This window comes from Gossypium hirsutum, chromosome A02 (genome assembly GCF_007990345.1).
Source record: "Gossypium hirsutum isolate 1008001.06 chromosome A02, Gossypium_hirsutum_v2.1, whole genome shotgun sequence".
In the NCBI taxonomy this organism is placed as follows: Eukaryota; Viridiplantae; Streptophyta; class Magnoliopsida; order Malvales; family Malvaceae; genus Gossypium; species Gossypium hirsutum.
In genome coordinates, this window is record NC_053425.1 from 20414707 (window position 1) to 20422775 (window position 8069).

Below are 8069 nucleotides of genomic sequence, written 5' to 3' on the forward strand. Positions count from 1 at the left end.
AAATAGCAATTTGAAATTAGAATTAACACACACACAAAAAAAAAAACAATCTTAGTAATATATGTTGAGAAGGAGCCGTCGGCCATGGCCAGCTTGCACGGTTAGGTGTCCCAAAGCCAGCATCGTAGACAATCACTTTTCCTTTCACGTTACTTCATTCTTTTATTTTTATATACTTTTTTGGTATTTTACTTCATTCCTTAATTATAGCAAATTGCCAATTCCAGTTTTTCCTTTTTCTCATCATATTTTAACCAAATAATTAAAAAATTATTATAAATAAAATTGCCATGACTTTCTAGTAATCGACTCAATAATCCATTCCATTAGTTAAATTAGAATTTCCATTTTAAAAATATTAAGATGTGGTTTTTATATTAAATAAATTAACTAATATAATTATTTTTTTAATTCAATATTATGGTATTTGCTAGAAAACGTCAGTGACCGTCGTCGGTTGTTGGTACGCCAGTGATAATCACAAATAAATAGAGAAAAGCAATAGCGATGATAGTTAAGGCATGAAAAAGAGGGGAAACGAAAGTAATTTGAAAGCTGCTTTCATTAAGAGATAAAAGGAATATTTTTAAAGTACACCCACAACCTATTTATAATCAACATTCTAGTCCCTAACTAATTAACTAAGTAACAACCTTTAGTTAGATTTACAAACTAACCAGTAACCAACACCAGCCTTTCAACACTCCCCCTCAAGTTGGAGAGTGATAAAGATCCTTAACCCCCAACTTGGACATCAAATACTCATGTTGTTGGACTCCAAGTGCCTTTGTCATCACATCTGAAAGCTGCTTATCAGTACGCACATTTTGTGTCTGAATCAACCCTTCTCGTATTTTTTCTCTAACAAAATGGCAATTGATTTCAATATGTTTAGTTCACTCATGAAATACTAGATTTGCTGTAATCTGAAGTGCTACATGGCTATCAGAAAACAACAAGGCTGAATCAAATTGATCAAAACATATATCTTTTAACAAACCACTTCACCATACTATTTCAGCAACTGTTGATGCCATACTCCTATACTCAGCTTCAGCTAATGAATGTGAAACCATTCTTTGCTTCTTTGACTTCCAATAAACAAGTGAATTGCCAAGTTTAATACAAAAACCAGTGATTGATCTTCTAGTCATAGGACATGCAGCCTAATCAGAATCACAATAGTTGCGTTTTGTTTTCAGCAGCCAAAAAAATCCCTTGCCCTGGACTCTTCTTTCATAGTGAGATTTCTTTGGTTTTTTAATAAATTGGCTTAAGTGTTGAACTGCATATGATATATTTGGCCATGTTTTTGTTAAGTATAATAATCGACCCATAAGTCTTTGATATGCTGACACATCTAGCAGCAACTCATGATTACAGCCTCTTAAATGCACAACATCATCATATTCAGCTATGGTAAGCCTCTTATTTTGTTCAAGTGGTGTACTGGCCGGCTTGGTTTCGTTGAACCCACCATCCGATATCAACTCCAATGCATACTTCCTTTGACTTAAAACGATGCCCTTGTTTGATCATGCTATTTCAATACTAAGGAAATACTTCAGTTCTCCCAAATCTTTCATTTTAAAACTCCTATGAAGAACATTTTTTAACCTATCAATCATCCCAATGTCATTTTCAATAATGAGCAAGTCATTTACATAAACAAGTAACACAACAATCTTATCACCTTATTTTTTTGTCAACAAAGAATAATCATGTTTTCTCTGAACATATCCACCATGTAAGAGAGCCTCAGTTAGCTTCAAATTCCATTGTTGAGAAGCTTGTTTCAAACCATAAAGGGACTTGAGTAAACAACAAACCTTATGCTCCCCTGTTTACGAAAACCTTCCGGAAGGTCCATGTAAACCTCTTCATAAAAATCACCCTGAAAAAATGCATTATACACATCCATTTGAAAAAAGCAACAAATCATTCATAATAGCAACACTAATAACAGTATGAATAGTAACTTGTTTCGTGACTGGTGAAAAGGTCTCTTGAAAATCCACTCCTGCTTGTTACCGATAACCTTTACCAATAACCCGTGCCTTGAACCACTCAATAGAGCCATTAGGTTTATATTTCACCTTATAAACCCATTTGCAGCCAATGGGAATCTTACCATGAGGCAATGGCACCACCTCCCACGTGCCATTCTCTTCCAAAGCCCGAATTTCTTGTTTCATAACATTAATCCATCTCGAATCCAGAATAGCCTCTTGATAAGTTTGGGGTTCAGTAATAGCAAAAATATTAGCAGCAAAAGAACAAGAAGGATATGGTAAATGAGAAGAAGAATAAAACTAAGAAATGGCATACTGACCTGTCTCAAGTGAAGGAGCAGAGGACTGGTTAGAACAAACATAGTCTTGCATCCATTGTGGTTGTTTAGGAAGATGCGAAGTACGACGTAAAGGTGGTGTAGGTGATGAAGGAACAACAGGTGAATCGAGGGAAGAAATAGGAAAAAATGAATGATGAATGGATGGTAAAGCCATGATATTAGCGAGATGGGAAAAAGAATAATCAAGGTCAAGAAAAGTGTATCAGAAGTAGGGAAGAAAAAAAGGAGATTGAATAGGAAATTTAACAGGAAAAATATTTTCATGAAAAATGACATCTCGACTAACAAAAAATGTTTTCGTGTAAAGGTTGAATAAAATATAGCATTTTTGGACAGTAGAATACCTTATGAAAACAGATGGTATTGCTTTTGGGAAAAATTTATCACGATAATGAGGTGTGGTGGTGTAGCAAAGACAACCAAAAACCTTTAAACAAGAAATATCAGGTAATTTCTTGTAGAATAGAAAACCTCAAAAGGACTTTTCTAATCTAAAAGAGGAGTCAGTAAACGATCAATAATAAAACAGGCTGCTAAGACACACTCTCCCCAAAATTTGCTAGGCATATGAGATTGAAATTTTAAAGAGCGGGCTACCTCAAGTAGATGTTGATATTTATGCTTAACCACCCCATTTTGTTATGGAGTGTGAGTACAAGAAATTTGGTGTATAATTCCCGTTGTACGAAAAAATTTAGTACATGTAGTGTTAAAAAATTCACTTCCATTATCACTCCGTATAGTTTTAACAGTAGCAGAAAATTAATTTTTTATCATGAGATAAAATTGTTTGAGTTGTACTAGAACATCACTCTTTAAACGCAAAAGATACACCCAAGTCAAACAAGTAAAATCATCTACAATAGTCAAGAAATATCTATGCCCACTATGGGTTGAAACTCTATACGGACCCCACAAATTTAAATGAATAAGAGAAAGCGTTGCCTCAGTCTGAGTTTTACTTATTGGAAATGGTAATCTAGTTTTTTTTTGCTAGAGGACATACAGAACATTGTTGTATAGAAGTACTATTGGAAAAAATACATGTAACACCCCTAACCTATATCCGTCGTCAGACTAGGGTTAAAGGCGTTACTGGACAAATCTAAAAATCTTGCATTCATTTTTAAATCACCATAGCATTATTGTCACACATCATTACAAAGTCCCTTACATAGGTCTACGAGATCTTAAACATGCTTTAGAAAGGGGTCAGGACTAAACCAAGCACATATAATTTTTCTCAGAAACTTAACAAAATTTTCAAAATTATACAAGTCACACGCCCGTGTGAACTGGCCGTGTGCCTCACACGACTTTAGACATGCCCGTGTGTCCAAACTGTGGCAAAAAAGGGCATACATACTGACTTAACCACACGGCCACAAGACATGCCCGTGTGCCTTGCCCGTGATCGAGACTAACTTAGGTCACACGGCTGACCACATGTCCATGTGTCTAGCCCGTATACCCTTCGAAATGGCCATACACGTCCATGTATCAAGGCTGTGTGCCTCACACGGCCACCAGACACGCCTGTGTGTCTAGGCCATGCTCGAGACTTATTTAAATAACTAAATCAAAATAGACACACGGTCGAGACACACGCCCGTGTCCTCAACCGTGTGGGGTGAAATTAGGCTTGGTTTAAGCCATATTTCCCACCTATCTCAATCACACCAAAACCACAACATTTTTGCATCATTTATAGACAACCAAATCAACCATTTCATACATATTGCATAACATCCAAATACCATCCAATTCACTACTCAATTCCACAATTTAAATATACCAAAATCATTAGAACCCACATAAGTTTCAAAAGTATAATCTCATCATATCACCTATTTCATACCACAAATCTTACCAATTCAACGTCCCATATTTAAATCATCACATGAACATTATAAACATCACATTTCCTACTTATCAAACATACTAATTAGGCCAACTTAAGAGGTCATATCTACCAATATTTACAAGCCAAGTCTCATGGCTAATCATGACACAAAACATACCAAAATGACAATAGACTATACATGCCATATATCATATATACAACTCTCAAAATGGTGCCAAAATAGATGTCTGATAGTGTGATTGATGTTAGTGATGATCCCCAAATCCGAGCTTGCTTTATAAAACTGTAAAACAGAGAACATTTCACACAATAAGCTTTAAAGCTTAGTAAGTTCGTACCATAAATAATCAACAATTTGTAATATATGAAACATCAACTAATAAACACTTAATAATTCACAATTCATCCATCAATTCTATTCTATCTCATTTCATATATCCATACAAATTCATCAAGCTTCATACACATAGTATCATCTACCACATAGCTATCTAACATACTTGAACTTTCCCGTATTTATTCATTTCAACCTTAACTCTCGCTCAAATACATTAATTCATTCGGAAGTCCTTCCATGCTTTAAGAATATGCACACCTAGTGCATCAGTGATTTACCTCGCACTCAGAATTGACAATTTGGATCATTTACTCGATAATCTTATACACAATTCTTACACACGGGCATGTCGCACGCCCGTGTTGTTTTGGCAGGTTCGACCCCGGCCATGTCGCACGGCCGTGGTGTTTTATCGTAGCCCGTGTTTGGAAAAATCGTTGCCCTATTTTCACACGGCCCTAAGCATGCCCGTGCTTTTGGCCGTGTCTTTGTGGAAAACCTGTATTCAAGAGCTCCGTTAGTAAGTTAGGTGTTGAAGACTAAATTTTAAAGAAGTTAATACAGTTAGTGCTCGGGTTGCCTCCTGAGAAGCGCTTATTTATAGTCTAAGCTCAACTTACCTCTCCGATGAATGATCATAGTGGTTTGAGGAGTTTATACTCCTCATTCCTGCTATCAATCTCATCAAAATAAGGTTTTAAATGGGTGTTGTTTACTTTAAAAGTGCCAAACTTGGGATGACTCACCTCGACTGTACCGAATGAGAAAATGCTGATTACCATAAGAGGGATTTCTTCATTCGGTGTGGTAGTGACAATGTGGGGATCTGCAGCATCTAATAAGCCTCTATCTCCAACCTTAAGTTGATTTGGAAAAGTATTGAGCTCGTCCTGGTGTAGTTTTGGTTTATCGTGTGTTCTCGGTTTATGCGTCAGCCATTCATCTAGCTCCTCGATTTGTAACCTTCAATCTTCATGAACAGGTCCTCTACTATTGCTTGAAAATGACTCATGTGCTTCCTTCAGACTCATTTCCTGCAATGTAGGTTATACCATATTGTCAGTTTTAGTAGAATGGGTTAAACGATCACCTTCAATTTCTGATGTGTTGCCAGAATTGAGAGTTTGAAGAGTGATTGTTTCGTCTCCCACACGGAGTGTGAGTTCACATGTGCCAACATCAATAATCATTTTAGTAGTTGCTAAAAAGGGCCTTCCTAGAATTAAAGGAGTGTTGCTATCCTCCTCTATGTCTAGAACAATGAAGTCAATGGGAAATATAAATTTATCTATTTTAACGAGCACATCTTCAATAATACCCCTAGGAAATCTTATAGTTTTGTCTGCTAATTGAATGCTCATCCTAGTCTATTTGGGTTTCCCGAGACCTAATTGTTTAAACATTTTGTAAGGCATGACATTGATACTAGTCACTAAATTAGCTAATGCATTATTAATATCTAAACTACCAATTAAGTAAGGAATCGTAAAACTCAATGGATCTTTTAGTTTGTTCGGTAGCTTATTTTTCAGAATAGCTGAGCACACTATGTTTAGCTCCACATGCGACGCCTCGTCCAACTTTCGCTTATTTGCTAAAAGCTTCTTTAAAAATTTCATTACGTTTGGCATCTGCGATAGAGCTTCAATAAACGGTAAGTTAATGTGAAATTTTTTTAAGAGTTTAAGAAATTTACCAAATTGTTCATCTAAGCGATCTTTCCTTGTCGCGTTGGGGTATGGCACACGAGGTTTATATTCGACATTCACTGATTTGTTTTTATTATGACCTACCTCACATTGACCTTTGCTTACCACAGTTTCTTGCCTCAGTTCTGGTTTAGGCTCAACGACTCCTTCGTCATCTTGAATATTAATTGCATTGAGCTATTCCCTTGGGTTGGGTTCAGTATTACTTGGCAAGCTACCTTGTGGTCGTTTGGAGATTAGTTTGGAAAGCTGGCCTATCTTAGTTTCGAGCCCTTGGATTGATGCTTGTTGATTTTTAAGTGCTATTTTGGTGTTTTGAAAACGGGTTTCTGACACCAAGATAAACTTTGAGAGTATCTCTTCAAGGTTCGGCTTCTTTTCCTGTTGGTAGGGTGGTTGTTGGTAGCCTAGAGGTGGTCTCTGATTTCCTTAGCCTCCCCATGAGAAATTTGGGTGGTTCCTCCAACCTGCATTGTAAGTGTTACTATATGGATTGTTTTGAGATCCAGAATTATTACCCATGTAATTTAACTGCTCGTTATCCATGTTGTGGCCATAAGGCTGGTATTCTAAATGGCTTGTTCCACCTCCACTTGCTTCACACTGCATTACTGGGTGAACCTGTGAAAAACTAAGTAAACCATTAATCTTTTTATTTAGAAGTTTTATCTGGTTTGACAGTATAGTAACCGAATCGACGTTATAAATGCTTGCTGTTTTAGTTGGCTTAGTCTTCATGACTTGCCACTGATAGTTATTCAGTGACATCTCCTCTGTAAATTCATAGGCATCTTTAGATGTTTTATTATTGATGGTTCCGCCAGCAGCTGCGTCAACCATTTGTCGAGTCCAAGGGTTTAGGCCATTATGGAGCATTTGAACCTATAGCCAAAGCGGTAACCCATGGTGAGGGCACCTTTTCAGTAAGTCTTTGTATCTCTCCCATGCATCGAAAAGAGTTTCTAAGTCCATCTACATAAACAAAGAGATATCATTACGTAATTTAGTCATTTTAGCCGGCGAAAGATATTTTAATAGAAATTTTTTGGTCATTTGTTCCCAAGTAGTGATTGAACCTCGTGGTAATGAGTTCAACCACTTTTAGCTTTGTTTCTCAATGAAAAAGGGAATACCAAAGATAAATGGCATCATCAGAAACGCCATTGATTTTAAATGTATCGCATAGTTCCAAAAAGTTTGCTAAGTGAGTGTTGGGAACTTCATCCTGCAAACCATCAAACTGAACAAACTGTTGTATCATTTGACTTGTGTTAGGTTTCAGTTTAAAAGTATTTGCAGCTACAGCAGGTCTAACTATGCTTGATTCAGTTCCTGTTAAAGAAGGTTTAGCATAATCATACGTAGTGCGTGGAGCAGGATTTTGATGCAATTACAAGAGGTAGCTGATTGTCTTGGTTTTCAGCCATCTCTTCGGTTGGGGGTTGAGTATCGTCCTCTTACTCGTTCTCTGTGTATCTTAAGCTTTACCTTATTTCTCTTTGGTTTCTGCGAACTGTGCGATCAATTTCTTCGTTAAGTAGTGGTCTTGACGGGTTTCTTCTAGTCATAAATTATAAAAACTGTCAAGAGAAAGAAAAAGTAAATTAATAAAATAAAAAATTAAATTAAATTAAATTGCAAGAAAAATAAATGGCTAAAGTAATAAAAATTGAGCGTTCCTAATATCTTAGTTCCCCGACAACGGCGCTAAAAACTTGATCGCGTAATTTCGTGATAGATTTTAAATATTTATAATTAATCATTCTTGAAACTAACTATTATCGCGATGTAGGCAAGTGTACCTAT

General features: G+C 36.4%; 1 non-coding gene across 1 annotated transcript; it reads left to right on the forward strand.

Annotated features, from left to right (window-relative positions):
- Positions 1–7161: 7161 nt before the first annotated feature.
- Positions 7162–7268, forward strand: LOC121217434 (small nucleolar RNA R71). The gene has a single exon (XR_005913533.1). It is a non-coding gene; the product is annotated as a small nucleolar RNA R71 (small nucleolar RNA).
- Positions 7269–8069: the final 801 nt, after the last annotated feature.